The sequence below is a fragment of the Lactuca serriola genome, chromosome 1 (assembly GCF_051521515.1).
Source record: "Lactuca serriola cultivar US96UC23 chromosome 1, Lser_US96UC23_V15, whole genome shotgun sequence".
Classification (NCBI taxonomy): Eukaryota; Viridiplantae; Streptophyta; class Magnoliopsida; order Asterales; family Asteraceae; genus Lactuca; species Lactuca serriola.
This window is the reverse complement of record NC_136408.1, coordinates 67,878,026-67,897,116: the sequence shown is the minus strand read 5'-3', so window position 1 is coordinate 67,897,116 and position 19,091 is coordinate 67,878,026. Positions and strand designations below refer to the sequence as shown.

Sequence of the window (19,091 nt, the reverse complement as noted above, 5' to 3'; positions counted from 1 at the left end):
CTAGAAGGCGGATTTGGTATTTGGATATTATTTGTATCAATGATTTGGCTAATCATGAATGATTCGTTAATGGGTCGAACCCTTATTCTTCCTTATTCTTATTAGTGTTGATTTTATTTTTGTTAGGTTTAAGTCTGACGAGAATAATATTCTACAACTAGCAATTCATTTATTTTCAAACCGACCCATTTACTATCTATTATTTGATTGACTAATCCTTTATATTGGAATGGTTGAAGAGTCAAATGGTTTGGCACTTCCTCATGGGGAGATGAATCGAGAGAATTTTGAATTAGAACTTTAGATTTTTGTTCATCCCTTGCCGCAATAGTATCTCGGGGTTTGCAGCGATAACTTGGTATATCTACTATACGACCAGTGACTAAAATATGTCTATGGTTAACTAATTGGCGAGCTCCCGAAATTTTTATCAATTCAAAGTTCTCAATTATTTAGACCTTCATATTTAACTTTTTTTTAATTAACCCATATAATATATGAGTCTCACAACTAGTCCATAATATCTAAGAAAATTACATGTGACACATGCATGGAGAACATGACATGTGGCAAAAATCATTTTCATTTATTATGTTAAACTAGGCGAATGCACGCGCGTTGCACAGAAATACCTATATAGTTGAAATCTTTACAAATATATGTTTTTCTAAATATAACAATAACATTGTCGTTCAATATGATATAATAATTTGTATACTAAATTGATATAATATATTGGCTATTTTGAATTATATGATAATATATACATCTATTATAACTACATAATCTTAATCGTTTGAATGATTTTCCAACTGCGAGTTACTCATGAACAAAATTAAATATAATATATGGTTTAATGTTATTTATTGTTGTTGTTATTGTTAATTAAATTTTTTAAATTTATTTGTTTAACATTTTAACTTCTATCATTATAATTAGAAAAAACATCATAAATGGTCCCTGTGGTTACCCAAAATCTGAAGTTTAGTCCTCATGGTTTAAAAACCTCATAGATGGTCCCTGTGTTTTCAAAACTTTTGATGTTTGGTCCTCTTTGCTAACTCCGTTAAGTTTGTCCGTTAACTGAAGGGTATTTTCGTCATTTCACAACCACATGGACTATTTTATGAAGTTTTCTCATATTAAAAAAAAAGAAAAAATTAAACATAATTAAATATATAAAAGGTCTCTCTCTCTCTCTCTCTCTCTCTCTCTCTCTCTCGTTGACCTCAAGCACTAAGGGGATCTTGAAGAATGACAAGTTTGGCTTTCTGAATTAGTGAAATCTCCCATTCCCATACAGGAAGCTATTGACGCAAGAGCCTTTCCACCCGAAGCAGTGGAATCTTTTCCAAAATTAGATTGGATCGTCACAGGAGGGGTTGACTGACAATCAACCGGAAAAAGATGCCCATCGCCGATATCAATAGATGACGCAACCGTGGGGGGGGGGGGAGGATTCCGACGCCGGAAAAGCGGACGACTGGGCATCGCCGCCAACATTTGATGCTAAATTCTTTTACTTGTAAAACTCCCATCTGTTTTCTTCACGACAAAACCCAAATTCGTGAAAAGCAAGGTTAAAGGAGATGAACACAGATACATCGACATCCACCTGGGTCTCATTATCATATTCAGTAAACTCTTCCATCATTCCATCTTTTTTTAAAAACTCCATTATAGGTTGTGAATGTGGGAGGAGGTCAACCGGAGAACCTTTAAAAGGATTTATGGGATCTTGAACATCCATACTCATGTGATTAGAGGAGGTTTCCATATTATCTTGATTTTTGACTCCTACTAAAATCTCATCAGAAGATGCGACAAAAGAGGCCTCAATCACCAACACCAGATCGAAAAACCCATCATTCATCTAATATGTTCTGAAGCGCAAAAACACCATATACTCCACCTCTCCTTCCTTTGTTCTTGTTCTGAAACATGCAACTTAAACTGCCATCACCATAGGAGACTGTTGCCTCAAACCTGCAACTACATCGGCATCATGGTGACATCGATTCAGATGGACCAGATGATGATGATCGCTGTTCTTCCTACTTTATAGGGCGTCAATTTGATTTTTTGGGATTTTTATGGTTTGTTTTTGGGATATTCATTATGTTTCTAGAACCCTAAGTAATTGATTTCAATAAGCTGAAAAAAGAGATGTTCAAAATTAAAACAAAGATTGTATTTCTTGTGTAATAAATGGTCGAATGTCTTTGTTTTCTAGGGTAAATCAACACTAATCCATTTTTGTAATAGTAAAAAAGCTGGAAATAAGGAGCATATACTCATTCTTGAACCATACATCAAAAGCGAGGAGATTTATGGTGTTGCAGATTTTGGTGCTTGTGTTTATATGAGAGAGAGGGAAAGAGAGAGAGAGAGAGAGAGAGAGAGAGAGAGAGAGACCTTTTATATATTTAATTATGTTTAGTTTTTTCTTTTTTTAAAAAATACAAGAAAACATCTTAAATGGTCCATGTGGTTGTGAAATGACGAAAATACCATTCAGTTAATGGACAAACTTAACGGAGTTAGCAAAAGGGACCAAACATCAAAAGTTTTGAAAACACAGGGACCATCTATGAGGTTTATAAACCATGATGACTAAGCTTCAGATTTTGGGTAACCACAGGGACCATTTATGATGTTTTTTCTTATAATTACTTAAAACATCAAACATTATTTTTTGATTTTAAAGGTAACAATATAATCATTTATATAGAGGTATTTTTCACTATTGTTATTATAAGTTATTTTAAGCTACTTATTTGAAAACTTTTAAGGATTATAAAAATATCTTTAGGAATATTTTAGTTAAATTGATATTACAATTTAGTTTTTCCATTTAGCACTACAATTTATCACTTTTAACTATTCATAAAATATTCATTGGTTTTTTAAGTGGAACTGAAATTTATATTTAAGTTGACACCACAATGTTATATTTAAATTAACAATTTAAGTATTTTGTCTAAACTGTTCAAAAGTTGTAGCTTTAAACTAATAATTGTTTACATATAATAACATGTTAAATTTTATAAATTAAGTATAATATGTTAAAAGTTAAAGTCATAACTTTATAAATAGAAGTAAAGATATTATTTTAATATTGAAATTTAGTTTATTTATAGTTACACTTTAGGTTTGATATTTATTTAACCTTATTAACCAAAATATAATCATTATTAGAAAGACATTACAATTTATCACTTTTAATTATTTACCAAATATTTTTTAGGTTGTTTAAGTTAAACTAAAATTTTATATTTAAGTTAACCATGTAATATGATATTTAAATTAATAATTTAAGAAATTTATACAAATTCTTCAAAATTTATAACTTTAAAATGATAATGGTTTACATCCAACAATATATTAAAATTAATAAATTCAGTATAATATGTTAAAAGTTAAAAAACATAACTTTATATGTAAAAATAAAGATATTTTTTAATATTGAAATTTAGTTTATATATGATTACACATTAGGTTTGATATTTATTTAACCTTATTAACCAACTTATAATCATTATTAGAAAGAAATTGAAAAGTCATGTGAGTTTCAAATGAATGTGGTAAAAGGAAAAATGAATGGGAGTTTCAAATGAATGTGATGAAAGAAAAAATATTTCCTATATAGTATAGTATTATATAATATGATATATATATATATATATATATATATATATATATATATATATATATATTACGAAAATATATGTATATAATCTATAATCTATGCAATCCAATATTATAAAAATATTATAAAAGTATCTTACTACTAAACATATAATAAAACTTAACAACTACCATATTTGAATAAAAGTTATATAATAATTCTTTAGATAATAAATAAATAAATAAGAAAACAAAAACATGGTATACAAAAACAATTAGAAGCGAATTAGTTTGTCTAAAAACATTTTTCTCTTTAACATATTATAATGTTTTTTGTGAATTTATATCGAAATACTTTGTATGCCCAAATTAATTTTAAACTGAAGTCTGAAGGTGTCGCCCGTCTTCTGACTTTTAGTTCTGATATATGTTGTTAACTTGTTATTACACTATTTAATGGGTCATAGACATAATAAAGGCCCAATCCACAATTGGTTGCCCATGGCCGAAATATTTGAAAATGAATTATGTTCTTTGACAACCAGAAAAAAAAAACCAATAAATTACAAATCTTGTTGATGCCCACTTGTAATTTATTTAAATTATCATTCGCTCAAAAGTTAAATTTCAAACAATCTCAGTCAAAATATTTTGATTGCACAATCAAGCCAAAGAAACATCACGTGCATGACATGTGATAAACAAAATGAAAAAATTATCGTTATTTCCTTCATGCAGTTTTATGTTTATTTTCACCGGATTTAAAAAAGGTCGAGAGTCGAGACCACATGCACAAACTCGATGGATTTATGGGTTTATATAATTATCTCATTAAAATAACGATATATTACAATGTTGACTTGTTATTGTTGAGATGCGTCATCTTCTTTTGTTGCAGCAACTATAGACCATATACACAGATATAGTTATTGATTTTGATCATCATGTATATTTATGAGTTGTACATTTAATGACCCTGATTAGGTGTTCTAATAAATTTCAATATACGGGTCCCAATCCATGAATATAGAGATTGCATGTCGGTCCAACTGTCATTTGAATGTAAACACAACATGGTCATCACATTATTTGCAACATTGACAATGAAAGGGCAAAACACATGATTTCATTTCGAATTTTGGATTATGAACAATAAAGTAACTCTAGTGGAGATGTTAGACTTTATCACTTCGTTCACGAATACATACCGAATTGTCAAATTTGTATCTATTACATTGACATGCTATTCATTAAATATTATGGTAATTAGATAATACAAGGTTTATGTAGCATCTGGTTCCTGGTATGTACTTCTTGTGATTAATATTTTAATTTTATGTATTTTTGCCTTGGACTCGGCGAGTTGAAGGACTAACTCGCCGAGTAGGAGCGGGATAAGGCGCTGTGTTTCAACTGTGTACTCGGCGAGTCGGTCCCCGGACTCGGCGAGTAGACCCTGTTTGGACAAAAACCCTAATTCGGGCGTTTGCACCCTATTTAAACGCTCTAACTTGGCCTCCTTAGTCCCTAACACTTCCAGAGAGCTGTAGAGAGAAACCCTAGCTCCCATATTGTTCTTGAGAGTGATTTTGGTCTTGTGGTGAAGGATTGGAGCTTAGAGGAAGGAAGAGGAGGTTGAAGTGTGCAAGGAGGGGAGGTAGATCCGGAATCTACACTGTGAGAAGCTTCCATTCAGGTAGAAAAGTTCTTACCTTGATCATTAGTTCATTAGATCCCCTTTTTGTCCCAAATTCGTGGTTTCAAGCCCTAAAACCTCAAATTCCATGTATTTATGCTTTAAGTTCTGAAAGGACTTCAGATTGGGATCTTATGGACATCCTAGAAGTATAAAGTCTCTGTGGTTGGGGTTATTGAGGTCCCTATTGAGTGTATGACCCCTCAAAGAGCTTGGATTTGCCCTCTTGAGCTCATAGGGCCATGCATGCACGTAAAGTTTGCAACTTTACGTGATAAGCATGCCCTAGGAGCATAGATCTATGGGTTAGAAGCGTTGCATGTCTCAGTTTTGGTCTGTATGGGAAGTGGGTCGTAGGGACTCGGCGAGTTCTATGAAGATGGCCTTAGACTCGGCGAGTTGGAAGAACAACTCGGCGTGTCCTATGAAGATTGCCTGGAACTCGTCGAGTTGTTCTTCAAACTCAGCGAGTCATATGAACTTTCACTGAGTATGAGGGGTTTAAGTGTTGAAGGTCCAACCCTTCGTATCTGCACACGGGATTAACAGTGTAACGTAGTCCCCAAACCCCAAATCCTCTTGCGGGATGTTCTGGTGAGGATTGGAAGCGAGTAGGAGACCTGCTCGTGGAACTCGGCGAGTTGCTCTCGGACTCGGCGAGTCGGATCACGAGTCGGTTCCATAGTCCCGAGTAGTGAGTCAAGGGTGACTTAGTGAGTGGAAAGAGGGACTTGGCGAGTATAACCGGGTTAGTAGGAGAAGGACTCGGCGAGTTCAGTCAACTGGAAGTTGACTTTGACCAAGAGTTGACCTTGGACCAGGGATGGGTCAGTCAATTGACCTAAGGGTATTTATGAGTGGCTAGTCTATGTTTATGGGTTTGTAGCCGGAGGATTACCGGTGCAGCAGCTAGACGTCTAGCAGTCAGACCGTTGGTAGCTACTCTTCGAGGTGAGTTTCCTTCAAGTAGTAACGGGTCTAAGGCACCAAGGCCGGCCCGTATAGACAATAAGTTAGTATCGGAGTGTGGGCCGAGCCCGTATCTCTTGGTTGAGTTGATTATGATATATGCCAGTATGATAGAATTGTCTATACTCGTTGTCTGTGTGATACTTATATGTTATGGTTTAGCAGCTGAGTGTGGGCGAGGCCCGTATCTCCCAGATAGCGGAGTGTGGGCGAGGCCCGTATCTCCCAGCTAGCGGAGTGTGGGCGAGGCCCGTATCTTCATGAGTGTGGGTGAGGCCCGTATCTCCTAGCTGTTCATTGTATGCTTGTATGGTATGCGGTATTATGGGGGGAAACTCACTAAGCTTCGTGCTTACAGTTTTCAATTTTGGTTTCAGGTACCTCTTCTTCGAAGGGGAAGGAGCTGGCGCGGTAGCGGCCCATCACACACATGCCTCGTATTCCGCACTATGAGATCTTCATGGGGATTTGTACTCTGACATTATTATGTTTATGAAAGTGTTTTCCAGACATGTGGTATCTTTCATGAAATGTTATGATCGATGAACGTTTTATTCCTAATGCTTTAGTAAGTATATGTTTTAAAAAAATGAAATTTTTGGCTCGTATTTTTGGGACGTTACAGTTTAACATACAACAAAGACATATATACAATTTTATTGGGAGGAGATGTTCGAACGTTCAAATTATCTCTGAAATAAGTGAAAAGAGAAGTAGGTAGCCACTTCGTAAAACTAATAGTTTACTGAGCAGAGGAGGGAACTTGAAGTACACATATGTGATCAAAAGCAACATTGTCACGAATTAAATTAATGTGTGTCTCAATATGTTTGGTACATTGGTGCTAAATGAAATGAATGTCTAACTCAATATGCTTGTTTGTGTATGTCTTTTCGTATGTTCGTATTTGTAATGTCCCAAAAATTATAAGGTAAAAATTTCATTTTTAATTCAACTAGAAACACCAATTATCCTTTTCAATCATTCAAAAGTATATCAGAACAAAAACAGTTATTAGAGTATAATCCCGGAATCATAAAGTTGGAAACATGGGTGGATGCGCTGCGATCAAATTGGGCACTTCCCTTTCGAACCGGAAGTACCTGAAACCATAAACATAAACCGTAAACACAAAGCTTAGTGAGTTCTCCAAAATATCACATACCTTACATATCATACATACATCCGACCCTGTCCAGCATCCATCAAGCCCCGCTCGGCATCGGGCCTCGTCCGGTATTCATCGAGCCCCGCCTGGTACAAATATGTCAGTAACATGTGATGACCTTCACCCAACACACTCATCAATCCTCGCCCGATATACATACATACACATACAACATATGCAAGAGTCACACAAACAGCTAGCATACAAAAAACAATAGTCCATGGGCTGGCATTGGTGCCTTCGGCCCGCCAAACACTAGGAGAAGACTCACCTCAAACCAAGATAACCAAAATGCACACGTTGTTGCTACCGAATTCCTCAAACTAAACACAACCAAATTATCCTTAATCAATAACTAAGGCAAATTCCCAAAATCCAAGGTCCAATTCATTTTCTATCAATCTAACAGGTAAAAGACCATTTTACGCTTCCCCATATATGACCCAGCAACTCATGGCCCAACCCCTAAAAGGCCCAAAAATAGGGTCTCGCGAGTATGCCCTGTGTACCAAACTCGTACGCCCTGTGTACGACCTAATGAAGCACAATGTACAATCCATCACAATGGCTAAATGAGAACCCATGCATTACGCTAAGCGTACGCATACATACGCCCAACGTACTCACCAGATGGCCAAAATCTCTCATTAAGCACTTAATGCTTAAGACCAAAACGTCCAAACTCATATCTAACATCTAAATAAGGTCTTAATCCATAAACTTCCTAACTTTACTCATTTGCATGTCTTAATGGGACCCAAAACCCGTTTTTATCCATCTAAACTCATAATATGAACACCAACTTAAGCATGATTCATCAAAACCCATCAAGATGACATTTTTACGCACCAACAACCTCAGAAATGCTAAGATCTAACATTTTAAGCTCCTGATGTAGCTCATACTCATAAGGATGACTCAAGGGACCATCATAAACCCAAAACAAGCCCTAAAGTAGATCTAACAAATAGAGTCATCAAGTTAGAAGCTTTATACCTCCTGCAAGTTGATGAAGATGATTAGAGCTTGGATCCACAATCTTCAAGCCAAGAAATGCTTCTTACAAGATCTCCTTATTCTCCAAGACACACCAAAAATCACACCAAGGCATGAAATTCACACAAAAGAGGCTAAGGATTTCGAACTTAGGGTTAAATGGGATGGAGGCTGAATAAAAAAGGGTTAGAAAATGAGTTAAGGTGTAACACCCGGAATCTAGAAGATCAATTTTGGAAGTAAAACCCTTTTCTAATGAATAACTCGTCGATTTTGGGGAAAGAAACTCGACGTGTTGGAACGTTGGAGCGTATGTTTTTGAAGACCAACACAACGAGTTGGGGAGGATCAACTCGACGAGTTGGGGAGGACTTTGCACCCTATTTAAACAACTTAAGCCCAAGGGTTTAGCCTCATATCCAACCTCCACTATCCGAACCCTAAATCTCGAAACCCTAAAGTTATTTTGAGTGATTGTGAGCCATTTTGGGTGTTTTTGGTGGGTGCTGAAGCCACTGGAAGAAGGAAAAGCTTGAAGGAACAAGAAGGAGCTTGTAGATCCAGAATTTTTGCCTCATCCACAACACTTTTATGGTATAAAGCTTGAACTTTTCCTTGTATTTGATTAGATATTCTTTTTGGGCTATTTTGCTTGGTTTGTCCAGATATCTTGGTCCATAGAAGTTGGACGTCGCAAATGAGCTAACACTTCAGATCTGGGGTCTTGAGGGGTTTTCATGGCATAAAGTTGCCAACTTTATGGCGATAGGAGTCCCATGCAATGTTTAGACCATCATTTTGGCCTTTGGAGCTTCTAATGGCCATGCATGAAAATAAAGCTGGAACTTTACGTGATCTTTTTGTCCCTAGAGTCCAGATCTATGACCTCATGGTCTATCTTGTTGTTTTGGTAGTCTTTAGGTTAAGACGTTGGCCCTTTTGGTCTAGGGCTTGAGCATATTCTCTTTAGGAAGGGATTAATGGATAAAGATGGAAACTTTACCCTTCTAAAAGGTATTTCCAGTCTAGATCTAAAGTATTGGGTTTGGATATGAAGAATAAAGGCTTAATGCATTAAGAAGGGGTTAACAGACTAAAGAACTCGATGAGTTCATCAGACGAACTCGACGAGTTTATTGGGAGTGTCTCAACGAGTTTGGGGAAAACTCGACGAGTTAATGCGAGATATCGCGATTTTGTGGTTTATGGGAACTCGCTGAGTTGGAGGACAACTCAACGAGTTGAGTCAACTTGGAAAGTTGACCTTGACCACGACTTGGATGTTGAATTTTACCTTGACCAAGGTTGACCCCTAGAGGGTTATGAAGTACGGAATGGGTTTTAAAGGTTAGTTCCATGTAAAGGTTTTTCCCCATCCTTATTGTGTTATTGAGTCCCTTGAGCATATCTTGAGGTTGAAACCTCAGATCTGGATTGTATAAGGTCTTGTGAGCCCAAAGACCCAAGCTTTATGGAGCTAGAGGCAAGCCTATGAGCACAAAACCCTTGTTGGAGCTTGTATTGGCATTATGGAGCAAATATGCAATGCATGAACGTAAAGATCGAAGCTTTACGTGACATTCAAGCCGTGAAAGACTAGATCTAGAGTTTGGAGTGGTAGATATGCCTTAAATCGTCTGAATGAGAATACAGACTGAATGGAATCACCGAGTCAATGAGCTGACTCGACGAGTCAGCTAGGGTTTTCCTGATGAGACTGCACACACGCTAACTCGACGAGTTGACGGGTCAGCTCGACGAGTTGAGTTGGACTTTCATGAGGATTCTGAGGAACATAGTGGACTCGATGAGTCGCATAGATGCACTCGACGAGTTTGGTCAACAAGGACTGTTGACTCGAGTGTTTACTTCTGTTGCCTTTAGGGTTTGGTCAAACTTGAGGGATAGAGGTCATGGGGGAGTAAAATGGTCTTTTACCCATCCCAAGAGTTAAAGAGGGACTACCATGAGTTTAATTAGAGTTGTGATCTTTAAGTGTTAATTAGAGATGCTTATTACATGTACGCGGGGATTTGACTGTTCGAGGGGTATTCAGTTTCCTTGCTTGCTTACGATGTGAGTCTTCTCACTGTACTTACCTTGAGTGGTAATTTGTGTGACCGGAAGGTCTTGTGTGCTTATATTGAGTATTGTGATATTATGCATTATGTCTTTGTGATTTATGCGGTATGGTGTTCTGTGCTTCTATTGAGTTAGGACCGGAGGGTCCAAACCGAGTTGTGAGACCGGAGGGATCTCACTGAGATACCAGGACTGGAGGGTCCGACCCTTGCTATGGGACCGAAGGGTCTTTATTGAGACACATGACCATAGGGTCCTTATCGAGACATAGCCATGAGAGGCTAACTATTTGTGTGTGTGGTATTTTGGGGAACCCACTAAGTTTTGTGCTTACCGTGTTGTGTGATATGTGTTTCAGGTACTTTTCAAGATCGTGGGAAGGTGCCGGCTTGATTGTACACATGATATGGAGTTATGTTTTTGAGGGTCCTAGATTTTTATTTAACGATTATGGATATTAGGCCTGTCAAAAAAACCCAAAACCCGTTCTACACACCCGACCCGTTCCGAATTCGGGTAGAATGGGTCGGGTAGAATGGGTAACGGGTATGAACATTCGGGTAATAGGTTAACCCGATAATAATATAGGTCGGGTTTTAGGTATGAATATTTATTTTCGGGTATACCCAAATACCCGAATTCATTTTTTAAATAATATCAAATATAAAATGTAGTCACGTACGCACACTTCAAATAAAACCAAACCATTCGTTTCCTTCTTATGAACAACGACTCGACAGTCGACGCAAACTTGCAAAGGGAATACGACGCTAAAGCTGAAGTCCTGAACCGTCATCACAATTCTCAGTTTCTCACTATCGCACGGAATGGTATTAAAAAGTACATAACATATTATAATGATTTGTATTGTTATTTTATATGTACTTGTTAATTGTATGGAGTATTTTCCTACCGGATTCTTTATTAAACCAACCAACATGTAAAAATAAAAAAAAAGACAAATAAATAAATTATCAATAAGTGTCATTTAAGAAAGTTTCGGGTATACCCGATAATTACCCGACCCGACCTCAAACCCGAATACCCGAAACCCGAAAAGCCAAATTACAATATAGATCGGGTATCGGGAATTATTTTCTTAAGGAAATACCCGTTCTACCCGAAACCCGAAAATTTTACCCGTTTGACACCCCTAATGGATATGTGTTTTGATAAATTGATACTTTGGGGTTTTTGTGAAAAGTGTTAATGAGAATTATGAGGTTTTAAAGTGAAAATTTTGTTTGAAAATTTACGGTGTTACAGGCGCCATTCGGACCCTTGCTTTCTCCCCACGGTCTCACATGCGAAGCTGACAACTTCCCCCTCATACACACAATGTACTCCGAAGCTATGCCCAACGTAGTCTGAGGAGTTCAACTATAAATAGATGCGAGAGCATCCTCATTTCTTCACACCTTTACCCTTCTTTTCTCTCTTAATACTCCAAAATTATCCCTCCCCTTCCCTAGTACTTCCTAAGTGCTAGAGGCGAGTCCCGGAGTGCTAGAAGGCTCCGAGAAGAAGAGATTTCGGCTCGGAAGTTATGCCCCTGCAGATCTTGGTTCCTAGCTAAACCTCATTGGAAGTGAGTTATGCTTACCATACTTTAAGTATAACTTATGTTTAATTTCAATATCGTTATTATGAACCTATAAACAATATATGTGCTAAGTATTATAAAATATAAAGTGTTATTATAATATCTTTTAACTACTTGCTGTACGGAGAATCTGGTTTGAAGGGTGGCATATGGTTGTTAGATTTCATAACAGTTTTAATGCCAAAATGGTCATGCCCTCCGGTGTTTCATGTCCGGCCCATGTATGTACATAATAATTGAAAACTATCGTTTAACACTTATAAAACAATATAGCTCGTAGAGTTAATAATTAGTCGCAATAAATATTAGACTAAGATCTAGTGATAACGATACTAGATTTCGTCGAAGGAATATAAAATTGTTAAAAGCGAAGCGCTGCCCGAGTTTGGAGTCATCACTTTAACAAGTGAGTTCATAGTTACTTTCATCTTACACATAGATATGAACTATTTCAAATACGTGATATATGTGCATATTATCTGCGTTCTTGATATCTATGCTGGATGAACGATGTATACATTTTTTACTTGATTTAAACTGTATATGTATTTATACCTATCAATATGTGGGAAAGATGGGTAGATGAAGTAAATGATGAGCGATGAAGTAAAATGATGAGACCTCGATGTTTAAGTTGATTTAGTCATCCAATAGAGTATCAATGACGACCACAGAATATTCTAGACAGTTTAGTAGAACGTTGGCAGGCTCGCAACCTGTAGGTATTTGTGAACGATGTGTTCACCGGTATACTCCATCCCCCTCATGGTTGTCTTATTGATATATATTGTTGAGGAATCCCTAAGCAGTATTGTCTTCCCGACGATGATCCTTAGGATAGGTCCCTTGGATTAGATGTTTTAGTGACAAAAAGTGAGGATAATGGGAATGAGTAATCGGGTTGAATGATTTGACGAAATTAATAAACTTAATTATTGTGGGTTGAAAACCCTATGTGCTCACCAGGCTCCCAAGCCTGACCCACTCAGTTTCTTGCATTACAAGTAATGGCAAAAGAGCACATGACAAGAGTGTTGATCTGATGAGAGATCTATGGATTATAGGCCATTATAATAATAGATGTTGTAAGGCATGTACTATTTATCTTTATGCTTATGTATTGTATTAATAATGACATCCTAGTGTTTTTAATATAATGAAAACCCATTCCATTAGGAATGCTTTGATAATTTACTTATCATATTTTTGGGAACAAATTCTGCAACATATTTCTTCAAAAGTGTACTCTGATTTTCAAATAAAGCATAAACAAATCGGTCTTTTCTGGCCGTAAAATGGGGATGTCACACTGTGTTTCCAGCAACTTAATGGATTAAGTCACTTTCTTTGATTCCAAGAGCTCCAAAGCTCATATCTGGTCCATTCATGGTCTATATGGATAAAGTTTCCAACTTTATCCATTAAGACACCCACAGAGATCAAGATCTCCCACCCTCGGTCCAAAATAAGCCAAAGACCACCATGTCTTAACCATTAAGCCCTTAATCTGGAAAGACCTTAACCCAATCACTCCATAAGGGTTTTCTAATATCAGATCTATCATAAAGATGAAAGCTTTATAGACATGCTTGCAAATACATGTCTAGAATCCATTTTAGGGTATAATAAGCTAAAAATGCCCAAAAACTCATGCAATGATAAGAAGTCTAACCAAAGTCTAGATATACAACATATGATGCTCTTGGGACTCAGGAGAGTCATAAAGTTGCCAACTTTATGAGCTCCTTCCTTTCAAACTTGCTCAAACATGAAGAACATGGGACAATATTCTAGATCTAGCAACTTTAAGCCAAAAAGATTAGGCCTTTGACACTTACAAAGGTCCAGAAGCTATGTGAGATGATGATTGGGTTGCTTCCTTGAAAGATCCAACAATAGAGCACCTTCTTCTCATTCTTCTCTTCTTCTCCAAGCTATCAAATGCTCCCAAAAGGCCACAAATCACTAAGGGAATGAGGACTAGGGTTTATCTAAGGTATAAGGGTGTTGGAGGCTAGAAACGAACCCTAGAAATTACTTAGAGGGGTTTAAATATGAAGCAAGCCCTAAAAGAATCATGGGCTTGGGCCAGAACAGTTGTCATGTCGTGGTCTTCCTTGGCTACGTCGTGGTGGTTCAAATAAAACATGTGGTCCAATTAATCATTTACATGTCGTGTGCATCCTTGCACTACGTCGTGGTACAGAGTTTCCTCCAAAACTTCATCTTTTGGTCCTTGATAACAGTAAAACCAATATGGAACACGGGTGTACACAAACTCTTTCTACATACACATCGTACATATATACATTTAGACTCCTTCCTCTCGAAGGATCCAAACCATATTTTGTATCGATACTGACTTGATCATCGGAGGCCACTCGCGGGAAGCAATTCATGGGGCGACCCTAACGATTCTCGTTTATGAGTGTAACAGGAATCACATCGGGGATCGCTAGCTGCATCGAAACACATATCCAAGATCTCGACTCAATCAACCTCATGACGATTTTTCGGGTTACATCAAACATCAATATTATTTGAGCGATTCATGAATTAGGTTACTGATATAAGTGAAGAACGAGCGACATATAAGAATACTTCATCAATGATTGTCTTAAGGATATGAAGATACCGGTTATAAAGACTTAATGTGTACGAAAACATTAAGTACTAAACGTGTACAAATTGAAAATTATATTACCCTATTAAGTTATTTTTTCGGCTGAATCTGAAGTAGCCAGTTATAAAGACTTATAACTGAATGTAGACAAAAAAAAAAAAACAAATTAAATAGTTAAATATGAGAAAAAAAACCTCTGCGCATTACCCCAATTAAAACTAAATGACGCCGCCTATAATTAAACTATTTTTCCGATGATTAAAAAGTGAAATATGTACAAATTAGAAAATAATTAAAAGTCAGAATTTTTAAATTGAGATATTTTTTAAAAATCCTATTCAATATACACGCCTACAAAAAGGACTAATCTTTTCAGCATCTATGTCAGCCCAACTAACTTCTTTACTTGTTGGGCCCACTATTAAAGCCCATTTACTTTTTTTCCCCAACTAGTTGACATTTGGATTGAGGAATATATTTATTTACTTATAAATTAAAGTAAATAATATGTTCCAATTTGGAAGGGACAAATAAAAGTAAATAATATGTTCGATTCTATATATAAATTTGAAATACTCTTTAATTATGTTGTTGAAAAATTAGTATGTTGATTTTAGATCTTGTATTTTAATTTTGATATGTTTTTTTAGAACGTCAAGTTAATATGTTTGAGATTGAACTCAAGACATTCTTGTTAGAATGTCTTGTTAAACAAATTGTTAGACAAGTGGGCTAACCCATACGTAGTATATTATTATTTATTTTATTTTATTTTTTAAATTTAAATTTAAACTATTTATATATGAAAAAACATTTTGAATACTACAATACTTACAACTTTATCATCATTTTAAACATCTATAATCTAACATATTATAATTATATTTAGTTTGATTAATATTAAATATTTAGATTAATTAAATAAAATCCCAAGACAAAATAGATGTCAAATCACTATTTTTCTCCTTTCTATTAATATCAATTACATATATAGTTAAGCAACGAGTCCTTAAAGCTCTTGATGGAAATGGTCGGTTCTACAATGTTACTATTTATTTGGGAGAAAACGATAAATTTATCTTCCTTTTTTAAAGTTGGGAAAAAATAAACTTTTTGTTAAATACATAAAACAATTTCGTTTTAGAACTTTTCTTTAAAAAAAAAACTGCATGTAAAAATTAATAAAAATAAATTGAAAAATAAAGTCTAAGATGAGTACTACACATCATAGCAAGTAATAGGCTGTGAAGATGGTGACGGTTTCAAATGCTTATAGAGACGCCCATTACCTCCTCCTCCATCCACCACCACGCTTCTCCGTCATTACACTCCTCTCTTGCATTTATCACCACCACCTCTCTCTCTCTCTCTCTCTCTCTCTCTCTCTCTCTCACATTTGCGAATTGCGATGGATCTGAAGAGTTGCATGACTACTGTTTTCATCATCTTCCTCCTACTTGCAGTGCCTGGTTTCTCCAAAGGTTTGTTTGTTTGATTACGCTTCATTTCTCTCTATTTCGTTCGTCACATCAAAACAGGAAATCGAAGTTCGTTGATATTCCTTGGTTTTCGTTTAGAGTTACTGATTTTTTTAAGTGATTTAACCGATCGAACCATCAACGACTGATGAATCATATGATTTCCGCATGATTAAGCCAGGCTAGAGATTTAATTCGTCGAATTGCACGTCTATTCGGAATTTTATGTTCAGATCGATTTTGTGCTTTCTGTAAATCCGCCTCGTAGGTATTTGAATTCTGATTTTCGATATATAATATCTTATAAACTTGAATCTGAGCTAATCTAGCTCTACTTACTATCGCAATGTGATGGAATTTGCTATTCATAAATCATCATTCATCCGATCGGTATGATTCATCAGTAAAGTCGCATATCAAATTCTAGACAAAACTCGCCATGGCTCTCTTTTCTTGCGTCTATATATAAACTTCTCATTTGTGTTAATCTTCGTCGATCTGAATTGTTAGATTGGTTAAATTTGATGAGGATTCTGGTTAATTTGTGCAGTTAAACATGGATTAGGTTCAGAAGTTTATGATATCGATTATCGTGGACCTGAAACTCATTCTCATAGGCCTCCACCAAACCGAAACCGACCTGGTGGTGTTCGCCATGGAAATCTCAACAAGCATCCTCATTCTCATTTAACTCAGAAGCGCCATAAACAAGGTAATTAGCTCCTTCTAATCATGCATATAAAACGATAAGTTAAGGTTATTTCTTGATGTAACATCTCATTCATTTGTTCTTACATACGGAATTTGGTGATCAGGAAAAAAAGCTTAATGGATGAAGACTATTCCAACAATGGTGTCGCTCAAGTATAAGTTAAAGTTGAGATATCTATGGTTTTGTGTTGTTTTTTTTTTCTATTTGCATGATTACTCGTATAAATATCAAGTTAAGAATATACTAAAATGCATGTGATTATGATTTATTTATATTGGCTGCGACATCATCCGATAAAACAAACAAATCGAAGCATTTTAGTACGTTCTTGATTCTAAATTATTGTGATAATATATATCCAACTGTGGCTTTTAAATTTTAATCATGTAAGTTTCTTAGTATTGGAGAATGGAGAAAGATCTCAATGTAATATATGCAGCACGTTTTCATGTTGTATGCTTGTATTTGAAGTTTGGCAAATTAATGATGGTTTTATTATGTGTAAATGCCTTTTGGTTTCTTATTTGCTCTTTGACCTTTATTTTTTGTCATGTTTATGTTATTCATTTTGGTTCTTGATCATTCAACATGGTTGTTTTTTGGTTTTGTTTTGTCCATAAACATTATTATATATTTTTTTAAAAAAAATCCAAGTTAGAATTACTAATTAAAATCATAAATCATTTTTTAAATATACAATTATATAGGCTAGGTTTTCTCTTTTATATTAGAGCAAAATAAAAATGTCTCTTTTAGCAAACGAACAGATCGTATGGGTCAGTTTTTACCAATATACTTTAGTATTGGTTGTAGAAGTAAACAAATAAAAATATGATTTATAAACCTAGACATGTTACATGAAGAATTGTAACAGTGGAAGTACAAGTCGTATCCATAGGGTTTAGTATTAACAAAATATGCAAAAATGCTCGAATAGTTATGACTTAAACTTAAATATATACGTGTTGCATAAATTGTCACTACGAGTAAGAAGAAATGAGATAAATAGAGAATAAAAAACATTCTAACATCAAGAGTATCCTCTATATATTGTGATTTTACTTATGATCACTACAAAACCATAGAGGATTTTACTTGATTTTACTTATGATCAAGATTCTCTACCCGTTTTCACTACCCTTCCATTTGTGTATCTAATCAAATGTTGTTCATGATTAAACCTAACATACTACTTTAAGGTCATTAATTTCTAGACTTTGAATGTATATCACAGTGATGTGGATGGAAGTGCCAACTATGATAATTTTTGATCGGTACTATATGTATGAGTACATAATTTAATCGAAAACTTTTACAAAAACAATGTCATTATTTGTTTCTTTTACCAAGATTTAGAACTATACCATGATTCTAAATCTTAAAAAAATTCATTAGATAATTAACGAAGTGGTGAGTTCTATCGAAAATCTAATACTCCAAGTCAAATCTAAAAATAAACACAAGAATTATAGAAACAAACCGTTCAAAGGAGCCTATCATGATAATTTCACACCATTCAAACCCAAGTACACAAGATAAACCTGAATATTTGAATGTTGTGATTTAGCCGCACATAACGACTAAATCTTCGTTATGATGATTAAGAAACTTGAAACTAGAATAAATAATTGGCAATAATCAAAAGTAGATGTTCTTAGACTAGAAAATTTTCCCCGAGAAAACAATCTCCAAATTAAAAAACTACTCTCCCTAATTACTTCAGAAATAACCTTTACAAACCAAACTATCAGGGTTTAAAAAACAGGATAATAACTTAGGAGGTTAATTAGGTTTTCAGTTTGTCCGTATTAGGTCACTAAGGTTTTTTTTTGTGCGTATTAGACCAATATGGTTGTTATTACTGTTTAGAAATAGTCTTTTTTACCAATTTTAACCGGTAAAAATGACTATTTGTAAATGGTAATAACAACCATATTGATCTAATACGCACAAAAAAAAAACCTTAGTGACCTAATACGGACAAACTGGAAACCTAATTACCCCCCTAAGTCATTAACCCTAAATTTAAAGACATTGAGAATATATGACCATCAACAATAAACTAGTTCGTTTAAAACTCGAGTCGTCCCATATAACCTGCTACTTCTCTATATGGCGAAACTCTTCATCTATAGTC

General features: G+C 35.3%; 1 long non-coding RNA gene across 1 annotated transcript; it reads left to right on the top strand.

Annotated features, from left to right (window-relative positions):
• The first annotated feature begins 16,038 nt into the window (after positions 1-16,038).
• LOC145090402 (uncharacterized) lies at positions 16,039-17,460 on the top strand. The gene is made up of 3 exons (XR_013701546.1): positions 16,039-16,245; positions 16,793-16,954; positions 17,058-17,460. It is a non-coding gene; the product is annotated as an uncharacterized LOC145090402 (long non-coding RNA).
• The last annotated feature ends 1,631 nt before the right edge of the window (positions 17,461-19,091 follow it).